The sequence below is a fragment of the Protobothrops mucrosquamatus genome, unplaced genomic scaffold (assembly GCF_001527695.2).
Source record: "Protobothrops mucrosquamatus isolate PMUCROS unplaced genomic scaffold, P.Mucros_1.0 scaffold3192, whole genome shotgun sequence".
NCBI lineage: Eukaryota > Metazoa > Chordata > Lepidosauria > Squamata > Viperidae > Protobothrops > Protobothrops mucrosquamatus.
Window position 1 is genome coordinate 68,328 of NW_015389190.1, and position 25,020 is coordinate 93,347.

At 38.9% G+C, this 25,020-nt stretch overlaps 1 protein-coding gene across 1 annotated transcript in view; it reads right to left on the reverse strand.

Annotated features, from left to right (window-relative positions):
• The window catches only part of PPAT (phosphoribosyl pyrophosphate amidotransferase), a 77,866-nt gene that overhangs the window by 51,946 nt on the left and 900 nt on the right, over window positions 1-25,020 (reverse strand). The window lies entirely within an intron of this gene.

Genomic DNA, 25,020 nt, shown 5'->3' on the forward strand with positions numbered 1-25,020 from the left:
GGCTGGCCCTCCAACGGCTCTCTAGGCGTCTTTTCCGGCGTTTCATCTCTCTCAGCTCCCCGGTAAACCAGGGAGCCAGTCGAGATCTAGGCCGGGTCAGAGGCCGCAAGGGCACGACTCGGTCTAATGCAGCGGCGGCAGTTGTCTCCCAAGCCGCCGCCTGATTTTCCGCCGAGTCATGGACCAGATCCTCCGGATATCCACTCTTTTAGTCACGTTAGAACGGTTGCTTGGTAATATAGATTCCAGTCTGGCAGTCCAAATCCTCCATTTTCTTTACCTTCTTGAAGCATTTTCAATTTTATCCTACCTTTTTTTTCTTGCCAAATAAATTTCAGTATTGATTTGCTTAGTTCATCACAGAAGTTTCCTCCCACTTTTATAGGAATTGTTTGAAACAAAAAGAGTATTTTTAGTAAAATATTCATCTTCACTGTTGCTATTCTCCCCAGCATTGAAAGTTGTAGGTTTTTCCATTTTTCCAAGTCTATTTAATAGTTTTGCGTAATTATCTTCTTTTATTGTTGCACATCTTGCTGTTAGAGGTAGATTCCCAAGTACTTAACTTTTTTGACTATTTGAAGACCTGTTTTTTCTGAAAATTGATTTTTTTTGTTTTTCTGTAAGGTTTTTAGTTAACACTTTAGTCTTTTCTCTATTTTCAGATCTGAGAGTCTGATAATTTTCATGTCTCCATAAACCAAGCAATTATCATTGCAGAAAAAATCATAAGCTCAGCACTTATAAACAGGTCCATTTTTTAGGGACAAGCATCTAGGACTCCAAATAATTCATATAAAAATGATAAAAAGCTTTATGAAGTATAGGTAGATTTGCTTCCATAGATGGAATACAGTAGAGCATCCACGAAAGATCAAAATATCATCAGATCTCATGAATGGAGTAAAATATTCTGATACAAAATACTACGAACAGTAAAGTATCATGTTAATGTTGCAACTGAATTTCTTTCTGTAAAAATGGTGGTATTATTCCTGGAATGTAAAATTTATCTGAAAATGGCTAATTGCATAAAGTTCAATTTACACATTCCGTTGCTTGAAAAGTGCTTAAGAAGCATTTCAGGGAAAGGGAACAAAAGGGAGCATTGCAGAAATAACAACAATTTCAGGCCAAGCTTATTATATCTTTTCTGTCAGAGTAATGCTGGGTAAAGCTCATGGATCTGAAAAGTTATCTTACATCAGCGGTTCTCAACCTATGGGTCGCGACCCCATTTGGGGTCGATCGACCATTTCACGGGGGTCGCCAAGCAAGGCTGTCCGCAAGTTTTTCCCCTTTTCCGGCGGGTGCCTTACCTCCCTTGAGCTGGGCCAGCTGGTGGTCGGCCTGCTCCGTCTCTGCCGCTTGCCAGCTACGCCTTGGCCGGTGCAGGGGGTGGAACCACGCATGCGCAGCGCTCCCGGGCAGGGAAAGTCCTCGACTTACGACCGGTTGGGTAGTCCTCGACTTACAACCGGTTTAGTCCTCGACTTATGACCGGTTTAGTCCTTGACTTACGACCGGTTGGGGGTCGCGGCATTAAAAAGGTTGAGAACCACTGTCTTACATGAATAGTTTTTATCCTTCAAAAAAAAAAGGTTGAATTGGGAACTGCCTATTTTCTAATATAGCAATGTGCCTGAGTCAAATTCTGGCATAAAAGCACATGTCACAGCATTGCTGATATCAAAAAAGCCGTCACTGCAGTAGTTGAAAGCACTTGAGAACGTTACTTAAATTTCATCAGTTTAATACACATTATTGCACAAGCATGAGAAATGCCAGGGACTGCGCTATTCCTATTTCTGACGTGAATCCACTGTGCCCTTTGGAACATTTAAGTTGCATCAATGGCAAGAGATGATCTTCCCACTTTGAAACCACCCCATGGAATGAGGTCAGGAGGTGATCACATCAGAACATTAGTTTGATTTTTTACTTTTTACTGTTTCCCCCTTAAAAAAAAAAAAGATATCTGGAAGTAAAATGCTGACACAAAAGCAAAGCTCTCTCTACCTATAGCAGGGGTGTCAAACTGCCGGCCTGTAGACCAGATGCGTCACGCAGAAGCCGCACCCACCCCATTGCCGGCAATGGCAAAACTGTCCCGATACGTTGCGCGACGTCACGAGTTTGACATGTCTGACCTATAGCATATGCTAGTTTTAAACTTCATTAAACTTCGAGCCTAAATTATAAATTTCACTTGATAAAACAGCTCACCTGAACTCGCAAGTACAATTGACTGTTTTATGCATTAATGCACCTGAGTCTGATTCAGTGTGGTCCTGCAGTCTGAAGAAGTCTATCAGTTGGTCTGCTGGAGCGTTTTCATATTCCCTGGCTCTAGACCCTGTTTAACACCTAAGCCTCCACCTCTTTATAATCAATGAGAGTTAGCTGGATGAATGAGAAAATTGATCTGTGCCTGAAAAATAGCTCAGTGAATGGCACAAGTGATAATTTAAGCAGCCAAATTAAGCAGAAAAATGACAACAAGGTAATCCCTGCTGTCTATTTACTGTAGGTAATCAGGTGTTCACGCCATACATTGTCTGACATCTCAATGAAATGTTTATTCCAAAATTTTGAAAGCTCTAATATTTGCATGCTACAATTCTTTGCAAGCTGCAGTTTGGGAAGGGAGATTATATATTTAGTGGTCCAGAACTGTTGAAAGTGATATCCAGATTAGAGGTGGGTAACAAAAGACTCTGCAGATGTTTGTGAATTTCAATGCCCAGCATTCTTAGTCATACTGGCAGTGAGTGTTTTAGCAATCTTTGGAGAGTCCTAGGTTTACCCACTCCTCTCTAGGCAGAAGGAAGCATTGGCCCCATGGAATGATATCATAAGCCAGTGATGGCAAACCCTTTAGAGACTGAGTGCCCAAACTGCAACCCAAAACCCACTTATTTATCGCAAAGTGCCAGGGCCGCATCAACATTGTGGTGCCCTGGGGGGGGGCAGGGAGGCGCCTCTGAGTGCTGCCTCTGACACGCAAAAACCAGGGGCGCAAAAATGGGCCAGTGTGCTGCAAGGCACAAAAACGGCCACCACTGCGCCGTGAGGTGCAGATACAAGGCGCTGCACCACACAAGAATGGGGCAGGGCTAGTGTCACGCAGGCACTAGCTCTGCCCCATTTGCAGCATGTGCGTGCTCGCGGCCCTGTTCGCGCATGCATGTATGTAAAATGCTTCCCCCTCCCTTTTCTTCCAGTCCACCAATCGAGAATGGTTGGTGACCTCTGCTCTACCACCTCTACTCAAGCTTGCTAGTCAACCGCTTCGCCTCCTTTGTGCTGGGCAGGGCTCCTGCTCCAAACGGCAGTGCGGCCTGCTGTTGGCGGTGGTGGCGCATGTGCCATCAGAGAGGGCTCTGTGTGCCGCCTCTGGCACGTGTGCCATAGGTTCGCCACCACTGTCATAAGCCAATCCTCCAAACACTACCGGTATCTTTACCATGATTGTATCAAGCACTGCTACAACCACTGTGCTTCATATTGGCTCAAGAAGATCTGATGTCTTATAAAACAACAATATTAAGTGGTATGATCCCATGCCAAAAACATCTGAAATCAATTATGCAATGCAAAAAGCTGTTTACATAAATGTTATGCAACTTGGAATAGTTTGTTCCAGCTGCAATGTTTGCAATTTGGCAACATTTGGAAATTTCGCATGGAAAAAGAACGATAGCAAGGAAAGCTGAACCATTGTCAAGAAAGAGCAAGAGTCACAGACAAGAGAACTGTGTCTTCCAAAGAAAGGAGAGAGATACGAGATATTTTTTTCATGGGCATTTTCTGGCCCTGAGCCTCACTCAAAGACTTCCTTTGAGTTTCCAACTATCAATATAGTCTAAAGGGAAAAAAACAAGCCAAATCAAGTACCAGCCTTCAAGACTCTACATGATTTATTTGAAACTATAGGCCTTAGCCCAGTTGCTAAATACTAGAGAAACTGCCAAGATAACTTTACTGTTGCTAAGATGTTTCCAATGTTGGCACAATTCACATTTCTTCCACAGCCAACTTGCATTCCTTGGCTTCCATAGCCAATAATGGAATTTACTTCCACTGTAGTTCTACAAGATCACTTTAAAAAAATATGCTAACTGCTTATAATTCATATTACAACCTTCATTTTATTTAAAGTTCCATGGACCTCAATGGTCTGTTCTGTGGATGATTTTGGAGAAAAGAATTAAATACAATATCAAATAAATAAAAATCAGAATTGTTTATTTGGAAAAAAAGTGGGGGGGGAGTATTGGATAGCATATATAAAAACCAGGTAAATTATTTCCAGGCTGTGACCTGTTGCAAATTTACTAAATTTGCAAATATAAAGCTATAATAAACACTCCCCAACAGGTGCAACTATCTCCCCATCAAAAACACAAGTTTTGTTGGATGACAATGACTCTCAACTTGTAGCATCATATTGCCAGTTACGGAAACAGGACATTAACTGATTATTATTTGTGTGTGTGTGTGATCTGGGTCTATCAAATAGTGTTTCCACTTACTCCACACACTTACAATGTAAAAACAGTCCTCAACTTACAACCACAATAGAACCCAAAATATTGTTTGAAAGTTGTTTGCAGTTGTAAATTAAGATACCTTGTGGCCCGATGAGATTATATGAACATTTTATGAAGGGCCTTAAGTGAACCACAACATTGGTTAAGTGCATCACGTGGTTATTAAGTGAATCCAGCACATCCAATAAGTGTTTTTTGCCGGAAACTGGCCAATTTAGTCATGTGACTGTAAGACACTGCAACTGGTTGCAAAAGCAAGCTGGTTATCAAAATGCAATAACGTGACTGGAGGAGAGAATAGTTGTAACTTCAAGGAAGAGCTGTAAGTAGCTTTTTTGAACTCTGTGATAACTTTAAATGCCCGTTAAGTGACTGGTCAATTTGCAGGGGTTGTTGTGCTCAAGTTGCTATTTTCTTCTTTTTGTGTCCAAAATCCTTTCGAAATTAGGACAAAGTTATACAAATAAAACATTATGGAATCCATCTGAATTCAGATGTAGACAAAAAAGTGAGTTTGCCTTGTTTTTCCCAAATGCAGTTTCTCCCCCCCTCCCTTCAGTTAGTAGCAGTTTCAATAGGCTCCAAGGCTTTATTCAATAGCAGCACGTTGAATAGCAGCACGTTTTCACCAAGTCAATTTAATTGTCCAGAAATGGCAATTGGAAAAGTAATTTTTATCCTTACCAAATTATATATTTCATTCCTGAAATGAAACCTCAGCCATTCTGTCCTTTTAAAAAAAAATAAACAGTAGCCTCAATATTTTACAATAACAAAACAGAAGAACAGTGTTTCTGTGTGTGAGAGAAAGCTGTTTAACTATTTCCATTAAATCACCTTTTCCAGTTATAATCTTTCCTACGGGGTTTCATATGGAAAATAGATGTCTGTCCCTAGTAAAAACAGTCGAAAGCCACTGATTTAAGGTAATGTTTTGCACAAGGAATAAGTAATAACCCTTGCAGGTGCAGAGGAAGGATTTGAAAGTTCAGTAGGTCCCAAGTCTCTTGGTGTCAGTATGTGATTTGAGAACCTATTCCAGCAAATGTGGAACCCTGGTCTTGATGTAGAACAGGGTTAGGCAGTTCAATGGTCCACAAACCACTGGGGGTCCCCTAGACCAGCGCCCCCAACCTTTTGGGCATTGAGGACTGGTTCAGTGAAGAGTGGTTTTCCCATGGACTGGTGGGGGACCGTGGTTTTGTTTGCTGCCCGCATCCCGCACGTGTGCAGATGGGGCTTCGCTTGCTTGCATGGCCCAGTTCCTGGCGGGCCACAGGTCGATGCCCATCCATGGACCAGGGGTGGGGGCTCCTGCTCTACACAGCCCATCCCTTAAGACCTGTGGGTTTCAACTTCCAGAATTCCTGAGCCATTTCAGCCAAGTTGAAATCCACAAATCATAAAGGGGGTCATAGTTACCCACCCTTGTGCTCCATGCTCTCTGAACGTTAACACAGAAGTATTCTACTGCCTATTCAGTAGCAGCATAATTTACCAAACTGCATTCTAATTAGCAATTAGTAAGTGAACTTGTGGAACAGTTACTCATTTAGAATGCCTGAAGAGACAAGAAAATCAAGACTGCAAACCCTCCTATACTTAACTAAGCAGACTTCCAAGTATATGTCACTGGAACAGAACATATAAATGACTTTGGATGAGATGCATCCTGGATTAGAAACTATAAAAACAGGAAGAATAAATGAAAATATGTTACATCATAAAATGGAATAGTTTTCACAATTTGGTACCTTTCAGCTGCGTTGGATCTGCAAAGCCCAGAATTCCCAGTCAGCAGAACTAAAAGAAGATGCCAAGTTCAGAAAAAGAGTTACAAAAATAATAAACCTCACTAGCTATGCATTCTGGGAAGTTAATTTTGCTTACCAGAGAAGGAATATTGAGGAGTAAAAAAGATTCTTTCAGTGTTATGGACTAGAGTCATACTACTAGTCTTTATTAATAATATACCAGTATTGGGGGTGAGACTCGCTGTTTTTCCCAATTTAGGGTTACAACTTTATTTGGCAACATGATGTTTTTAGATATGAAAATGTTGTGATGATGCAATAATTCATCCAAACTGTACAATGCAATCAACACTTCAAAGATTTTACTATTTACCAATGCTATAAATATGAAGAAAAAGGTATGGGTGTAAGCATATTTAGAATCATCCCTAACTATCAAAAGCTTACTATAACATATACTGGTTTGGAGCTTCTGTTTTGGTCAATATCTTGAAACAGGCAGAACAATCTTGTAACAGGCATACTCTTCTCAACTATGTCAGGATAAATATTAATTTATTAGGGTTATATAAAACCAGGTAAATTATTTCCAGGCTGTGACCTGTTGCAAATTTACTAAATTTGCAAATATAAAGCTATAATAAACACTCCCCAACAGGTGCAACTATCTCCCCATCAAAAACATAAGTTTTGTTGGATGACAATGACTCTCAACTTGTAGCATCATATTGCCAGTTACGGAAACAGGACATTAACTGATTATTATTTTTGTGTGTGTGTGATCTGGCTCTATCAAATAGTGTTTCCACTGGCTCCACACATTTACAATGTAAAAACAGTCCTCAACTTACAACCACAGTAGAACCCAAAATATTGTTTGAAAGTTGTTTGCAGTTGTAAATTAAGATACCCTGTGACCCGATGAGATTATATGAACATTTTATGAAGGGCCTTAAGTGAAGCACAACATTGGTTAAGCGCACCACGTGGTTATTAAGTGAATCCAGCACATCCAATAAGTGTTATATAACAGTTGAAGTCTACAGACCAAGAAACAACTCATATGAAGCTGCAGAACATAGCAATGGGAGGAGCAGTTTCCTATATTGCTTCAGCTTTAGTAAGTTTAATTAGAGATTAACATATAAGACATGCAACATTATAATGAACAATTGGGTTATTTTGACAGATGATGATTCAGTCAGCACAATCTCAGAGGATACATCTGGATTCTCAGTGCATAAGCAGGCACCTGGAACAGGTAAACTTTTTCTTTGCTTCTAATCAGCAATGGGAGAAGAAGATAAAGAAAAATATTATTTTTTCATGAATTGTGGCTCTGGATGGGGTTGCCCTCTCTCTACAGAACGAGGTTCAGTACTTGATGATCCTCTGAGAATCGGAGCTCCTGCTTGAATGGCAAATGGAAGCCACAGCTAGGAGGCTCTTGCTTAGCTCATAGCGGTGGGCCAATTGGGCATGGTAATAGGGACTCATGCTCTTACCACAGTACATCCTAACTGTGACACGTGACATGTTGTACATGGCCCTGTCTTTTGAAGATGACTTGGTAACCACCATTGGTGTAAAATGGAAGCGGTCACAAAAGTGGCCACCATGGTCATTCCCTACTTGCTGCAATGACTGTAGGGTTTCAACAGGGAAAGGGTTAGGGATTCCCAGATATCAAAGGGACATAGACAAAGTGGCCATCTTTCTCTGTAGCAGTCCCCCTGTTTTGGAAGACTTTGCCTTCAGATAACACAAGGCTTTCCACAGAGCCATCAAACCTGTTTCAATAAGCCTTTGAGGAATGAGGATTCACGCCTCTTACATTCCATCCATCCATCCATCCATCCATCCATCCATCCATCCATCCATCCATCCATCCATCCATCCATCCATCCATCCAATCTATCTATCTATCTATCTATCTATCTATCTATCTATCTATCTATCTATCTATCTATCTATCTATCTATCTATCTATCTATCTATCTATCTATCTATCATCTATCTACCTACCTACCTACCTACCTACCTACCTAAATTGCAATTTGTCTTACACTAATGTTAGATGAGACCAGAGATATTGACCTTTTCCACCTGCCTTAGTTTTGGTCAGGTGAGGCTTTTTAGTAAGAGAGAAGTAGATTGGGTTAACAACCTTAGTCATATCTCTTATATGCCACCTATAGCACTTTCTGCTAACTGTAGCGACAGTACCAGTCACTTTGGTCACATTTTATTTACTGTATTTATAAAATTCGGAAGGTGTTCCTACTGAAGAGTCTACAAAAAGAACATCAAACTATCTGTTGACAAAAACAAAAAAACACCCCACATCTAATGAGTCTCCCAAAGCTTTTCAAAAAAGCCAAATTTTAATCAGCTTTCAGAAGACCATACATGCCACAAATACAGTGTTGTGAGCCCAAGTACATCAATGCTATCCTAGGTAAAGCACGATCTGCAGTTTAGACCCTTTCTCATATCCTACCAAGTAGGAGGCATATGCAGTATGCTGACCTACAATCAGGAGACAGTGATATATTAATGTGATTTGAAATGCTTCCAAATCGGTTACTACATCATTCCTAAATGAAAGTATATCTATTTTAAGTTATTAAACCCTCTAACTATACTCTGACATTTAAAACTTACTTGCCAGGAAACAGCCCTCTTTTCTGCAAGAACTTGCATCTGAGTAAATATGTATGGGATTGTGCAGTCAAGAGCCTGATATCTAAGCTTTAATCTAAATTTAATTCCTTAGATCTTGTTCTGTTTTCTAAACCAAACTACAGTACAGAACAAAGCAAGTTCACAGAATAACGGAAACATAGATTTGGAATGACCTTAGATGTCATCTAATCCAATACCCTGTTCAAAGCAGCATATTTTACAACGTCTCTGAAAATTTACCATAGCCATAGCAATAGCATTTAGACTTACATACTGCTTCACAGTGCTTTACAGCCCTCTCTAAGCAATTTAGAGTCAGCCTATTGCCCCCAACAACCTGGGTCCTCATTTTACAGACCTTGGAATGATGGAAGACTGAGTCAACCTTGAGCCGGTGAGAATCGAACTGCCAAACTGCTCTTTAAAACTGTTTTTCTGTAGCTAATACTTTCTAATAAAAAGGGATGTCAAAAAATATGGACACACCACCTGGCTACAACAACTTTTCCAGGATTGTGTAGTAGTTTTAAGAAGTTATAGGATTATATCTGAAGTGGTTGTTGTTATTAGTTGTGAAGTCATGTCCGACCCATCGCGACCCCATGGACAATGTTCCTCCAGGCCTTCCTGTCCTCTACCATCTTCTGGAGTCCATTTAAGCTCACTCCTACTACTTCAGTGACTCCATCCAGCCACCTCATTCTCTGTCGTCCCCTTCTTCTATGTCCCTCAGTCTTTCCCAGCATCAGGTTCTTCTCCAGTGAGTCCTTCCTTCTCATTAGGTGGCCAAATATTTGAGTTTCAACTGCAGGATCTGGCCTTCTAAAGAGCAGTCAGGGCCCTAATTTCTTTATATAATATTCTATTTTTTTGTTTAGATCTTTTCCTAGTTAAGCACCCATTAAATCATTTTATCTAATAGCTTATAGGGGGAAATGCAACAATATGCCTTTATTATGTGAAATACATTTGTTTCAGTTGTTTAATTTTGAATCTTCAGACAATCAGATGACCTTGGATGAAGCCCAGAATCACTTTAGAGTTATTACAGTCAATGACACAGGAGCAGGAAAGCACTGGTGCGACAATGAAGTCAGAGCTCTGATAAATATATGGTCAGATGAAGAAATACAACAAATGCTTGAAGGAGCAACAAGAAATAAAGAAATATTTGAGGAGATTGCCAGAAGGCTAATGAAAGTTGGAATAGACAGAGACTGGAAACAGTGTCGTACAAAATACAAGAACTTAAAATACGAGTATCGAGCGGTGCAGAAAGAAAACAATCAGCTTGGTAGCCCAAGCAGGAAGATGAGATTTTACGATGAAATTGACTGCATTTTGAGGAACCAGCCCTCAGGTATGTTTACATGCAGGGATAGAACCAATTTGGCATTAAAATACTAATAACATCACAGAAGCAATAGCTTGAATATTAGAAGAAATGCCTTATCAAAGCTATGGCTATATCACGATGGTAACAAATTTCATCTAAGCCTTGACATTCAGAGTTAATAATCCTCATCTCCAAAGAAAATCACAGGATGGGTGTTGCATATAAAACAAGCAACTTATTTATGTTAGTAATCAGGAGTAGGTCACAAGATTATATGCCCGCTCTCTCTTCCCCCTTCCTGCCGAGTATGACTCCCCATTGGGCCCCACCCTTGTTTTTACAGAGATCTATATATCAACATGGCTGATAAATTCCTAGCACGAATTAATTTGATTGCAGTTGAAACTTATGTTTGGATTTGATGTTATAAATAAGCCTACAAAAGGTCCTGGCCCTCAGATTACATTTTGTTCTTGTTGCCAGGCAGTTAAAAGACACATACCATCTATTCTTATGTAAAAGAGGCCCATCTGATCACTATGGAGGGCAGCTGGTTAAACCCTTGAGATTAGCTTTTGTTTTTCAGATAACAGAATAATAGAATTGGAAAGGATTTGGAGATCTTCTAGTCCAGGCATGTCAAACTGCCGGCCCCATGGACCAGATGCATCACGCCAAAACTGCGCCCACCCCATTGCCGGTACTGGGGGAAAAGTTGTGATACATCACGCGAGGTCACGAGTTTGACATGCCTGCTCTAGTCCAACCCCCAGCACAAGCAGGAGACCATATATCATTTCAGACAAGTGGCTGTCCAGTCTCTTCTTAAAAGCCTCCAGTGATGGAGCATCCACAAGTTCTGAAGGCAAGCTGTTCCACTGGTTGTTCTCTCTGTTAGGAAATTTCTTAGTTCTAGATTGCTTCTCTCCTTGATTAGTTTCCATCCATCCATCTTGTCTTGCCTTCTGGTGCTTTGGAGAATAGGTTGACACCCCCCCTCTTCTCTGTGGCAGCCCTTCAAATATTGGAAAAGTGCTATCATGTCACCCTAGTCCTCCTTTTCACTAGACTAGACAATCCCAATTCCTGCAATTGTTCATGATTTAGCCTCCAGCCCCTTAATCATCACTGTTGCTCTTTTCTGCACTATTTCCAGAGTCTCTACATCTTTGTTATAATATGGTGACCAAAATTAGATGCAATAGTCTAAGTGTAGTCTTACTAAGGCTTTATAAAGCGGTACTAATACCGGTACTTCACATGATCTTGATTCTATCTCTGTGTTAATACAACCTAGGATTATGTTGGCTTTTTTGGCTGCTGACACACAGTGCTGGCTCATATTTAAGTGATTGTCCACCAGGACTCCAAGATCCCTCTCTCAGTCACTGCTATTCAGCCAGGTTTCACCTAATCTATACCTGTACATTTGACATTTCTTGCCTAAGTGTAAAACCTTACTTTTCTCTACACTGAATTTCATTTTGTTAGATAGGGCCTAGTGATCAAGTCTGTTGAAATCCATCTGGATCTAGATCCTATCTTCTGGAATGTTGGCTATTCCTGCCTGTTTAATGTCGTCTGCAAATTTGATGAGTTCCCCTTCTATTCCCTCATCTAAATCGTTTCTGAAGACGTTGAAGAGTACTGGGCCTAAAACAGAACCTTGGGGTATTCCACCGATTACTTCCTTCCACACAGATATATTTTCATCGAGGACCACACATTGGATGCGATTTGTCAGCCAGTTTCAAATCCAACTGATGGTGATGCTGTCCATCCCACACTTTTTAGCTTACCAAGAAGTTGTGTCTACTTTGTCAAATGCTTTGCTGAAATCCATGTGTACTATGTCCACTGCATTTCACTGGTCCATGAATTTAGTCACTTTGTCAGAGAATGAAATAAGATTTGTTTGGCATGGTCTGTTTTTCATAGACAAACCCATGTAGGCTTCTGATTATAACTTTGCTTGCTTCTAGGTGTTTGCAGATCTGTTGCTTGATTATCTTTTCCAGTATCTTCCCAGGTATTGATGTCAGGCTGATTGGTCAAAAGTTTCTTGGATCTGTCCCCCCCCCCTTTTTTTTTTTTGAAGATGGGAACCACATCAGCTCTTTTCTAGTCCTCTGGTAGTTCCCCAGTGCTCCAGAATCTTTCAACAGTGGGACGAAAAGTACCTATACTGGTAGCTAGCAAGACTACTACTGGTTTAGGAGGAATGAAGGGATGTATTTTAATTATTTGTTGCATACGGCTGCCTAAAATTGTAAAATATAGGACTGAGTTAATGATCATTTACTTGAATTTCAGATTAAGTAGTATTTTTAATTAACCTACCACTCTAACTCCACTCAACTACTTGTAGCATTCTGCAAATCACAGTTTAATTATCAGAAACTGACTGGGTTCGAATGGCTTAGCGTTGTTTGAGTCAAACTGCATTTAGCATAGCATATGTGGATTCCACAAAACATGCTTTGAAAACCTGGTTAGCAAAATGTGACTTCAGCCATTGCGTCTTGTTGGTCCTAAGAACACCATCATCTGGAGCTAAGGCAGTGAGATGGATAGGATAGAGGCGAAATAAGGAAAATGCCCTATTTAGATGGAAGGCACGGTAATAAAATCATACACAAAATCTCAAGCACCAAAATATCCTTGTTGGTGATCATTATTATTATCCTTTTCATCCCCTATGGATGAAGACCTTTTCAATGAAGATTATGGACTATATCACATTAGACCAGTGCATCTTGACCAAATATTTTTGATTTCATAGTTTAAGGCAGGAGTCCCCAATCCCTGGGCCCTATTCAGAACTGGGCTGCGCAAGCAGTGGGCGAGCATGCATGTGCAAAGCTCCATTTGTGTGAGCAGGGTGTGTGCGTGCCTGCTGCTTGTGCAAATGGAACTGTGCATGTGCGCTCAATCACCACTCACACAGAACCTTCCCCTCTTTCTCCCGCCACCGGTGGTCCACAAGTCAGAAAGGTTGGGGACCCCTGGTATGCTAATCACCCAGCTGAATAGTGTGATCAAGGGAGGAATTCTCCCTACTCCAGCACCATCATCACTACACCATATTGCATTGATACAGATAGGCAGACAGAACAGATATATAGAATATATAGAGAGGTGATCAAAATGTCATGAGAGTTCATCATTCTCATCCGAATATTGACATCTTATTACTTTTTATTTAATTTCAGGATTTAAACACCTGCCCTGTGCCACTTTTTCATGGGCGTTGTCTAGAATTGCCACGCATGGCACACTGCCACTTTTTTGAGGGGTGTAATATGCCCTTCCCAAGTTCTCTACACATTGTAAGGACATGGAGGTTTTTTTTCATGTCAAATGAAACTCCATATATGCTTCTTGAGCATATAGTTTTAATTTTCAAATGCTCAGAGAAGCTGCTTAGAGAAACTCACGGCTCTTGCAATTATACACAAAATCACACAGAGAGGTTAAAAGATCAGAGCATAGATAAATAGTCTTTATCTAACATTAATGAATGAATTTTTGGGGTGTGTGTGTGTGTGTCTTATTAGCAGGAGCTAAACAATTGGAAAGATATCCAGGGTATATTTACATAGGCTTTCACTGAAAGAGGAAAAGATTTGACCAGCGTGCATGCAGCTCTGCATCTATATTGATGACCCAGGCAATGATCACTGAAGAAACTTCTACAAAGTTTAGAGAAATGTAAAACAAAAAAATGAGCTGTGTTCCTGCTTATTTTAGTTCCAGAAGTGTGAATTAAGCCAGTTAAATTAACCTATGAGCAAATGTATTCATCTTGCACCCCAAATTTTAATAGCACATTGCCAATAAATATTTACTGTCTTTTTAAAGAGATGCTTACAGAAGTTATTACAGACCCAACACCACTGAGGGTCAAGAGGAAAGTCTCTGAAGAAGGTAACAATTTTTCACTGTATCATTGGGTAGATGTGTAAAAGATATAAAATAATGACTAATTGCCCAGGCAATCCATTCGTTTATATTTGGTGCTTTGAATTCATGGGGACTGAAAAGAATCTCTGCATTCGGTGTGTGAATGTTCCACGGAATCTACTGTGAAGAGATAAGCAACCCAATGTGTGTTTCAATATGTAAGTAATCCTTGACTTACAACTACAACTGAGAACAGAATTTCTGTTGCTGAGCAAAGCAGTTGTTAAGGAAGTTGTACCTGATTTTACGACCTTTTTTTGGCCATGGTTGCTAAGCGAATTCCTGCAGTTGTTAATCATGCAGCCATTAAGACAATTGGCTTCTCCCGTTGACTTTGCTTGTTGGAAGCTCATCTGGGAAGGTCAGAAATGGCCAGTCACATGATTCTTAGATGCTGTAACTGCATACAGTTGCCAAGTGTCCAAATTTTGATCATGTGACCCTGGGGATGCTCTGACAGTCCTTAAGTGTGAGGACCATTTTTAAGTCCCTTTTTTCAGTGATGTGACAACTTCCACCATCCCTAAATGAATGGTTGGAGGACTATCTGTAAGAAACTTGTTGCATGTTTATTTGCCCAAAGGGCATAAAATAGCACTAATGTCCACTACTTATCTTCAGAGATTATGGAGAGACAGAACACTTTGCTGCCTGCAATTATATTCGGATGGATCCATGAGTATGAATATTTTTTCAGAGATCACTCCTGGTTCACTAGCAGGTTTCCCTTCCCTCCAAAAGGGAGAGGGAAGGGAAGGGAAGGGAAGGGAAGGAAGGGACTACCCCAGGGTACAATATCTCTTTGGGAATTTGTAATAAAATAATAATAAACTGGAAGCTGGCATCATGCAGCCTTTAGTCTATATTTTTTTTAAAAAAAATCTCTGAACCCCACAGTATTTCTCTATAATCCAGTGCACTTTGAAAGACGCCTCCCTATTCAGTAAAAAAGACAAATATGTAGGTTGCAAGGAACAACTTTAGCACTTTGCCTTCTCCTGACTTGGTGCTTTTATCATGATGGCCATAATATGTTTCCAAAATTTTGAATGTGCTCTGGCTTGAAAGGCTTGTTTGCAGAGATATAAAAGTTTCTTTGGGGCAAAATATCCAAAAGATTGGAAGAATGCCCCAAGCAAGCCAATGCAATCTATATCTGTAGATAGATGGATGGATGGATGGATAGATAGACAGATAGAGATAGATAAGATTAGATTGACATTAGAATCAATCAGAGTGTATCAATTTCTTGACAAAACTAAATAAATAATTATACTGTTTTTCTCATGCAGAACCCTCACCTATTCAATTTAAGAAAAGCATGTCGGAGAATACAACAATGCAATCACAAAGATGTGTATCTGAGGGCTTGCAGTCTGTTATTAAAAACCGAACAACATTTTTAGAGAGGTTTTACAAACAGGAAGAGGTGCAGGATATCAGAAGAAAACCACTGGACGCTGCCCTTCCCCTCCTGCAACAGGTTTGTTTAATATTTTTACTTTATTAAGGGTGTTGGGCAAAGAGTAAAACATCAGCAAATGAATTGCTGAAATGTCCAATAGAAGAGAGTTAAGTTCAACTTTCAGGTGCTGCCACTCTCTTATTTCAGTAACTTCAAGGACCTGTTATGAAACACATAGTAAAATGTGCCCCAAGATATAAATATGAGCTGCAATCTTATACTTACAGGGCAGTAAGACCCACTGAATCAAGAAGCCGTATGTGTTCTGGGCAAGTAGAAGTATAATTAGACATAGAAATGAGATATAAAAATGTAAAACTCTTGACTGCTCGTGTAATTCTCCCAGAAATAGAACTGTTTGACTCTGCTAAGCAAAAGAAACTAGCAAATAACTCAAGTCATAAGGTCTATATGAATCAGAAACCACAAAACATGTGTTTAATAAAAGAGGATGCTATGATAGCTCAGCCATCATTTTAGAAAAAAATATATGTAAGCTATACTGAAGATAAATTTTATTGAAAACTTTGTTTTCAAATCTGAAAATGTATTTCCCCCTCAATTTTGCAGGAGGTTTTAATTTTAAAAGTTGTTTTCTAACTACAAAGCTATTTAACTACATTTTATTTGTCCGAATGCTTTTTAAAAATGGATTCTTGACTCCCTCTCCCAATTCTGTGCTTTAGTATTATTAGTTACAAAACAAAGTAATACTTTTTAAGAACAATGGATGTTGCTAATAAGAATCAGAGACCTTTATCCAAGCAGTTTAGGTACTGAATTGACAGTGAATCTGCTTTCTTTCTTGTTTAAATAAATTGTTTTATTTAAAACAGGGGTGCCAAAAGTGGGACATGGGACATCCTTTCAGATAATTAAAGTACTCATTTTACCTGTTAACCTAATTAGCACACGCACAGTTGGTTGGGATTTGGGGGGGTTACCTGAACTCGGTTTTCAATTCTTGCAAATGTGTCACAGCCAAACTAGATAACATCACCAGTTTACCATGTTTGGTAATGAAATATTTGCCCCCCCCCCCAAAAAAAAAAGCCATCACCAAATACCATGTTCCAGCATTTCATCCCTGAGCTATACATGTTCTCCATTATTGACACTCCATTTGAAACAGGAAAGGCTGTGGCATTAAGTTTGTTAAGAGAAGCATGTTGTTGCCTATCCAATATGCTTTAAAACTTGAGAAGGTTATTTTCGTTTAACATTATTTTCTGTGTACTCTGTTTAAGCTTAAGCTTCTTCTACTGTGTAAATTGAACTGATACGTGGTTAATAATGACAGATATTTCAGATTTGCCCCTTATTCTATTGTAGATGCAACTTCTGGTTAATTTATAGACAGACCTTCATTGAGCAAACAGAGACTCTGATCACCATAAGCAGCCTCAATTGATTAGATAGATAGATAGATAGATAGATAGATAGATAGGTGGGTGGGTGTGTAGGTAGGTAGGTAGGTAGGTAGGTAGATAGGTAGATAGATAGGTGGGTAGATAGATAGGTAGATAGGTAGATAGGTAGGTAGATAGATAGATAGATAGATAGATAGATAGATAGATAGATAGATAGATAGATAGATAGATAGATAGATAGATAGATAGATAGATAGATAGATGGGTAGGTGGGTAGATAGGTAGATAGATAGGTGGGTAGATAGATAGATAGATAGATAGATAGGTAGATAGGTAGATAGATAGATAGATAGATAGATAGATAGATAGATAGATAGATAGATAGATAGATAGATAGATAGATAGATGGGTAGGTGGGTAGATAGGTAAATAGATAGATGATAGATAGGTAGGTAGGTAGATACAGACAGAGGTAGGCAAAGTTTATATTCTAAGGACCATATCCTTAGTCTATATTTGGTGATACAAATGCATTTGTTTAGCTTATTAGGTCTATTGTACCTATTCATTTTGTATTCCAAGGGAAACTAACTACTTATCTTGAAATAACGCTCATCCCAGTCGAAAAAAAAATTAGGCCTACCAAAACCTTGCACCATGTCCCAACAGATCCTTTACACAATGGATTTTTCTTAGTCACAATTTTCCACACTACAATAGACCTAATAAACTAAACAAATGCAAACCACGCTTGCAAATTATCTTCCATTTCAAGCCATTCACAAAGTTCAGATAGGATTACTTTAAATTAGCATTTTAAAATGTTAATGTCACTATTGTTTCTTGTAGAGGTATAATAAACCGTAATGTTGCATATATATTTTTTTTCTGAACATCGTGGGGAACAAATCTCTGTAAGTAACCTTAAGTGAACTTACGAAAAAAATGATTTTTCAAAAAGACTGGATATTTTGTAAAAACATGAGAAATCTTTTGAGAAGATGTTACATTGTTATTTTTCAAGGTCAGGAAAGTGAAACACTAAGCCCACAATCAAAGAGTATAAACCTTCCTTTTCTTTCCGTAAAAAAAATCTGTCCAGTTCCAAAGAAATCTTAACCATGCTGATTAACTGCCAAATTTTCTGATTGCGAAAACTCCGACAATCTGTGACCATCCTGTTCTTGCCAAAATGCAGTATTTCTCAAAATGAAGTATCTTCTAGAAAAAGATTAACAGGCCTAAAACTTGTTCCAAAATGTTACAGAACAGTTTGGGTCAAGGACTTGCATGACGTTGTTTCATATATTGATTAACACAGACTAATTGCCTAAACAAGATCATTAGTAATATGGTCTTTTTTATTCTTTATTAAGAATTCGTTTTAAAACTATTCAACTGCTTTTCATGTTTTGATATTCAGCGCTCCAATCCAGTATTTTAAATCTATCCTTGATCATTCCTGAAGAGCGAAGTACTTTTTAAAATCTCTTTTGACGTATTNTAGATAGATAGGTAGGTAGGTAGGTAGGTAGGTAGGTAGGTAGATAGGTAGGTAGGTAGGTAGGTAGATAGATAGATACAGACAGAGGTAGGCAAAGTTTATATTCTAAGGACCATATCCTTAGTCTATATTTGGTGATACAAATGCATTTGTTTAGCTTATTAGGTCTATTGTACCTATTCATTTTGTATTCCAAGGGAAACTAACTACTTATCTTGAAATAACGCTCATCCCAGTAGAAAAAAAAATTAGGCCTACCAAAACCTTGCACCATGTCCCAACAGATCCTTTACACAATGGATTTTTCTTAGTCACAATTTTCCACACTACAATAGACCTAATAAAGTAAACAAATGCAAACCACACTTGCAAATTATCTTCCATTTCAAGCCATTCACAAAGTTCAGATAGGATTACTTTAAATTAGCATTTTAAAATGTTAATGTCACTATTGTTTCTTGTAGAGGTATAATAAACCATAATGTTGCATATATTTTTTTTTTCTGAACATCATGGGGAACAAATCTCTGTAAGTAACCTTAAGTGAACTTACGAAAAAAATGATTTTTCAAAAAGACTGGATATTTTGTAAAAACATGAGAAATCTTTTGAGAAGATGTTACATTGTTATTTTTCAAGGTCAGGAAAGTGAAACACTAAGCCCACAATCAAAGAGTATAAACCTTCCTTTTTTTTCCGTAAAAAAAATCTGTCCAGTTCCAAAGAAATCTTAACCATGCTGATTAACTGCCAAATTTTCTGATTGCGAAAACTCCGACAATCTGTGACCATCCTGTTCTTACCAAAATGCAGTATTTCTCAAAATGAAGTATCTTCTAGAAAAAGATTAACAGGCCTAAAACTTGTTCCAAAATGTTACAGAACAGTTTGGGTCAAGGACTTGCGTGACGTTGTTTCGTATATTGATTAACACAGACTAATTGCCTAAACAAGATCATTAGTAATATGGTCTTTTTTATTCTTTATTAAGAATTCGTTTTAAAACTATTCAACTGCTTTTCATGTTTTGATATTCAGCGCTCCAATCCAGTATTTTAAATCTATCCTTGATCATTCCTGAAGAGCGAAGTACTTTTTAAAATCTCTTTTGACGTATTACTAGCTCCATTTAACCGAACGAAGTAGTAGATTGCAGTGTAAATGATTTTGATTACATGATACATACCTAACTGGAAAATAAGCCCTAGCAGGATTTTTCAGGATGCTTGTAATATAAGCCCGACCCCCAAAATATGCCCCAGTTAAGATCCTCAGCCATACAGACGCATTTAGTATCATATTTCCCCGAAAATAAGACCTAACCAGAAAATAACCCCTAATGCGTCTTTTGGAGCAAAAATAAGACCCGGTCTTATTTTGAGGGAAACACGGGTACTTCTGAAATCCATGATACCTTGCTTGCTTGGTCTGCTGAAGATGAAACATGCAAGAAACATTCATTTTATTTATTTAGTAAACTTATACAATACACATGTTGCCTGGAGGTGACTCTAGGTCAGTGGTTCTCAACCTTTTTAATGCCGCGACCCCAACCGGTCGTAAGTCAAGGACTAAACCGGTCGTAAGTCAAGGATTAAACCGGTCGTAAGTCAAGGACTAAACCAGTCGTAAGTCGAGGACTACCCAACCGGTCGTAAGTCGAGGACTTTCCCTGCCTGGGAGCGCCGCGCATGCGTGGTTCCGCCCCCTGTGCCGGCCGAGGCGTAGCTGGCAAGCGGCAGAGACGGAGCAGGCCGACCACCAGCTGGCCCAGCCCAAGGGAGGTAAGGCACCCGCCGGAAAAGGGGGGTAAAATGGCGGACAAAAAAAATGGCGGACAAAAAAATGGCGGACAGCCTTGCTTGGCGACCCCCGTGAAATGGTCAATTGACCCCAAATGGGGTCCCGACCCACAGGTTGAGAACCACTGCTCTAGGTGTCTTAATCATATCAATAAGGGTACATGTCATACTGCACAATACTTTGTGTCACGCTATACCTGGATGGAATAGAGTGCCACTCGTTACTCTTAAGGCAAATTAGCTGCCCTTTTGCTAGCATGACCATCATTTTTTTTTCACTAAGAACTGCTGACTTCTAGCAGGTATTATTGCACACCAATTCCCATCAGCTCTACTCAGTTCTGGCCATTGGAGATGAGTGGGCTGAAATGCTGGGCAACACTTGAAGTGAAGCAGCATACCTTGCTCACATCTGGGAAAGCCAGTTCAGAAGCACAACGTTCTGAGGATAGAATTCTTTTTGTAAAAGAGCATTCTTTGTTTTGTTTTGGCAGATCCCAAAATCAAACCAAAAAGAGAGAGAACGCATTCTATAAATGGCGAATCCAATGTTAAAATTGTGGCCTAAAATGCAGAAATCTGATCTATTTTGGGATGTTTCTTTGAACCTTCATATTAGATATTTCCACTTTAGATATATAGGTAGTCCTCAACATGGCCATAATGGAGCCTGCCCATTATGCTCGCAAGTTAGAATTTATTTATTTTATTTTATTTATTAAATTTATATACCGCCCTATCTCCCTTGCGGGACTCAGGGCGGTGAACAGGCGATACTAAAAACCACAATAATAAATAAATAGTTTGTTTTAAAATCGAATTAAATAACAGGCCTGTTCTAAAAATACACCCGTAAAAAACCCCCCACTGAAACATAATCAAACTATGCCAGGCCGGCCGCACGGAATAGATGGGCCTTCAGGGCTCGGCGAAAAAGAATGATTGTAAAGTGGGGCAACCACATTACCGTCCCGATTTTACAATCTTTTTTGTGGCAGTTGTTAAGTGAATTACCACGGTTAAGTAAATCCATGGTCATTAAGCAAGGTCGTGGTTAATTATGGGGCATTTTTGCCCAAAACTGGAAATAGATACCTTTTGGGGGGGGGGAACGTTGAAAAGCATGATCACATGACCATGAGATGCTGCAGACAGCTGCACATGTGGGGCTGTTGCTGAATGCCCAAAATGTAGTCATGTGACTGGGGGGGGCGGGGGAAAATGGAACTTTGGAATTGGGTCATAAGTACCTTTGGGGGGGTCTTTTATAACTTTGAATGGTTGATAAGCAACGGGTAAATTGAAGCTTTAAAAAACTTTAGTTTTTAAACTCAGTCATAGGACACACCTCTCTTTAAAATCACCTGCTTTTAACCAAGTTTCTTAATTATTTCAGTTTTGTGGAAAGGATTTGGAGCCATCTAATTTCAGTAAACACCAGGAAACTTGTACCCGAGTTACACCTTGTGTGTCAAGACATTCTAACAAATGTATACCAGGGTCCACAACAAAAATCACCTAAGAGTAGTTTAAGGTGATCTTCAGAGCAGTCCCAATACTTAAGTGCATTAGAAGAAGGAAGATTCCTGTAAAAGAAATCTCAATATTGTTAATTCAGCCTATAAAAGTTAAGGAAAAAAAAGGGGGGGAAGAGTATAGTTTTCAAGAAATTAGTCTCATGGCATAATTTTAAATATATTTAGAGCATGGTTTACATAGAGCCCACATTTCATTTGTTTAGCATCATTCACACTGGTGGGAGATTTTGAGGGTAAAGCACCAGAAAGGTTAGAGCCATTTTAAATTATCTGAAAAGTACACTTTGGATAGAAAACTCCATATACATACACAGGAAGTAATTATTTTATGTATCTGTGCAAAATATTCCCTAAACTTTATGCCCAAATAAATCATATGAAATACTCCAATAGACACAATTATATATATATAGTGTTTTCCGGTGAAACCGGTCTGAGTAGAGCACCTGGTCTACTGTTATGATAGCTTTTGCCTTGCAAAACTTTAACTCTTTGTCAGCAAAATCTAAATTTATATGTGTGTGCGTGTGTGTGTGTTCAGCTATCTATCTATCTATCTATCTATCTATCTATCTATCTATCTATCTATCTATCTATCTATCTCTATCTATCTATCTATCTATCTATCTATCTATCTACGCACACACATCTATCTATCTATCTATCTATCTATCTATCTATCTATCTATCTATCTATCTATCTATCTATCTATCTATCTATCTATCTATCTATCTAAATATATCTTAACAGAACTATATTAACCAATTAGTGTTATTAACCTTCTCTTATGCTATAATTCATGCCAATATACTGTCAGGACTTAGAAATACTAAACGTAGGCTTCATTTGTGCCTTGCTTTTTGCCATATAGTTTTATAAAGGTAGTCCTAGCTTACCAATGATAACTGGGACTGTAATTCCCATTGCTAAGTGATGTGATCATAAAGTACAAGGTCATGTGACATCACTTAGCCATGGTAGTTCCAGCAGTCCCTGGTTGCTGTCATTAAGTGACTCATCATGGGTTGTTAGTGAGGACCTCATTTGGTTGTGACTTCCAACTTCTTGCTAGCTATTGCTATTGCTGTGTGACTGTGAGGAAGCTGCACGGGCCAGAATTTCAAAGACTGGTCATCATAAATACCACTCATTTTGTGCCAACATAAATTTAAATGGCTGCCAAATGAGTGGTCATTAACTAAAAACTACCTGTATTGCCTCCATCAACTTTTACCAATGACTTGTCCCAGCTGAATTTTTTTTGCATATATCTTTAATCTAGATTTATCAACTAGGTTTAATTGATATATTACACCCTGATGCATTTTCCCACCTGAAACTCACATTCTCCAGGCTGACTGGAGAATGTATTGTTGGAAAGGCATACAAGAGGTAAAAGTGCTCAGAATTTATATAGTTCTATGTTCAAACTAGGTCCTCAGGTTGTTTCAAGTATGATGGGAAAGAAGCCAGAATCATTGTTAAAATTAACCTTACTTTCCCTAACTATAACTGAATATTAGCTACTATGAATTTAGCTCTGTATACAGTAAGTCTTTATAGTTAATTGAAAATGGAAAGTTAAAAACAGGAAACCAGTTGCTCTGCTGCTTGTGCATGCGTAGGTAGAGCTGAACAATTTGAATGATAACCTACCATTTATGTAACAGAGGTCATATGTGCAAGGATAGCTACTCTGTAAAACCTGGCAAGTTGATACTTCAAACTGTTACTATCAAAGCAGGAGCAGAACTTTAAAAACAAATTAACAGTACTGGGAATGGGAGGAAGACTCAATTTTCTTTGAGTTGCAAATTTAGGGGTGGGGTTGTAAATGTTTTATTACTGCAGTGTAATATTTTTTTCTTTTCTTTTTACCAAGAAGGTGACTGTTGTGTCTTAAATATCTCTGCTTATATAGTCTAGGGAGTTTTTAAAAAGTAAATCCTAGACACATGTGCCATATGATCCTTTGAATCATTATTCAAGAACCCATTTGAGCATGATTACTTCCCAAGAAATATATATATATAACACACTAGCATCCAGCCACACAACTTTTGAAGAATGGGCACAAACTTAGAGAAGGTACATCCTTAGAGTACTTTCTGTTAAAGGGGTTGAGAATTGTGGTTTCTACTTGGTTCAGCAGTCCCAATCCTCTAAGTGAGCAGGAACAAGTATCCACAGAGCAAACTGAATCTACAAATGTATCACTCCATGAAGAAATGCATACAGCTGAAGTTTTAGCAGGCAAGAGAAACAAGGGTAAAGAGATGTAGACCAGTTTGATGCTCTTTGGAGATGCTGGATTAAACCTACCAACAGCCTGCAGTGTCAAGAAATTCGAAAAAGACATCAGATTAGGGAAAGCCAGTATAAAATAAAGCACAGATGTGAAGTAGATAACATGAGCATGTGTTTGCAAACAAGGAGCTTTCTACTGAGAGGATGGGCAAGTAGTTGTTATCTTGTTGGATGTTTCTGGGCAGAGTAGGCAGAACAAATACATCACAGCAGGAAAGGATTATGGGCAGAGTCTGCAAGGGGTGGATATGTTGCAAAACAAACCCATACCGTGCCTTTATCCAAATTTTTGTTTTTTATACTTTTCTACGGCTAAAACCCAGAGGAAGCCAGATTACCAAAACTGATTCGTGTCCGATACTCTCTACAGCAGGGCTCTAAGATCGCCGCAGATCCAATAGCCAAGGAAACGGATCCGAAGATAATCATGGTTTATCCAATTCAGCCACGAAATACCGATTTTTCAGCAAGTTTGAGGCTCTAGTGGTTAAAGAAGTACCTGTAAACTTTAGGGTTGCCAGGTCTGCTTCCGAAAAAATAGCGGACAAGCGGGGGGGGGGGTGTTAAGTAGTAAAAAAAAGTAGACCGTACAGCTTTCGATTACGTACCATTTCATCATAAAGCTTTTGAATAAAAAAAAATGTCCCACTATTTTGTGAAGAAAAAAAATAGTGAACATAATGTGAAAAAAGTGATAGCAGTGTTCCAATATCTCAGGGGTTGCCATAAAGAAGAGGGAGTC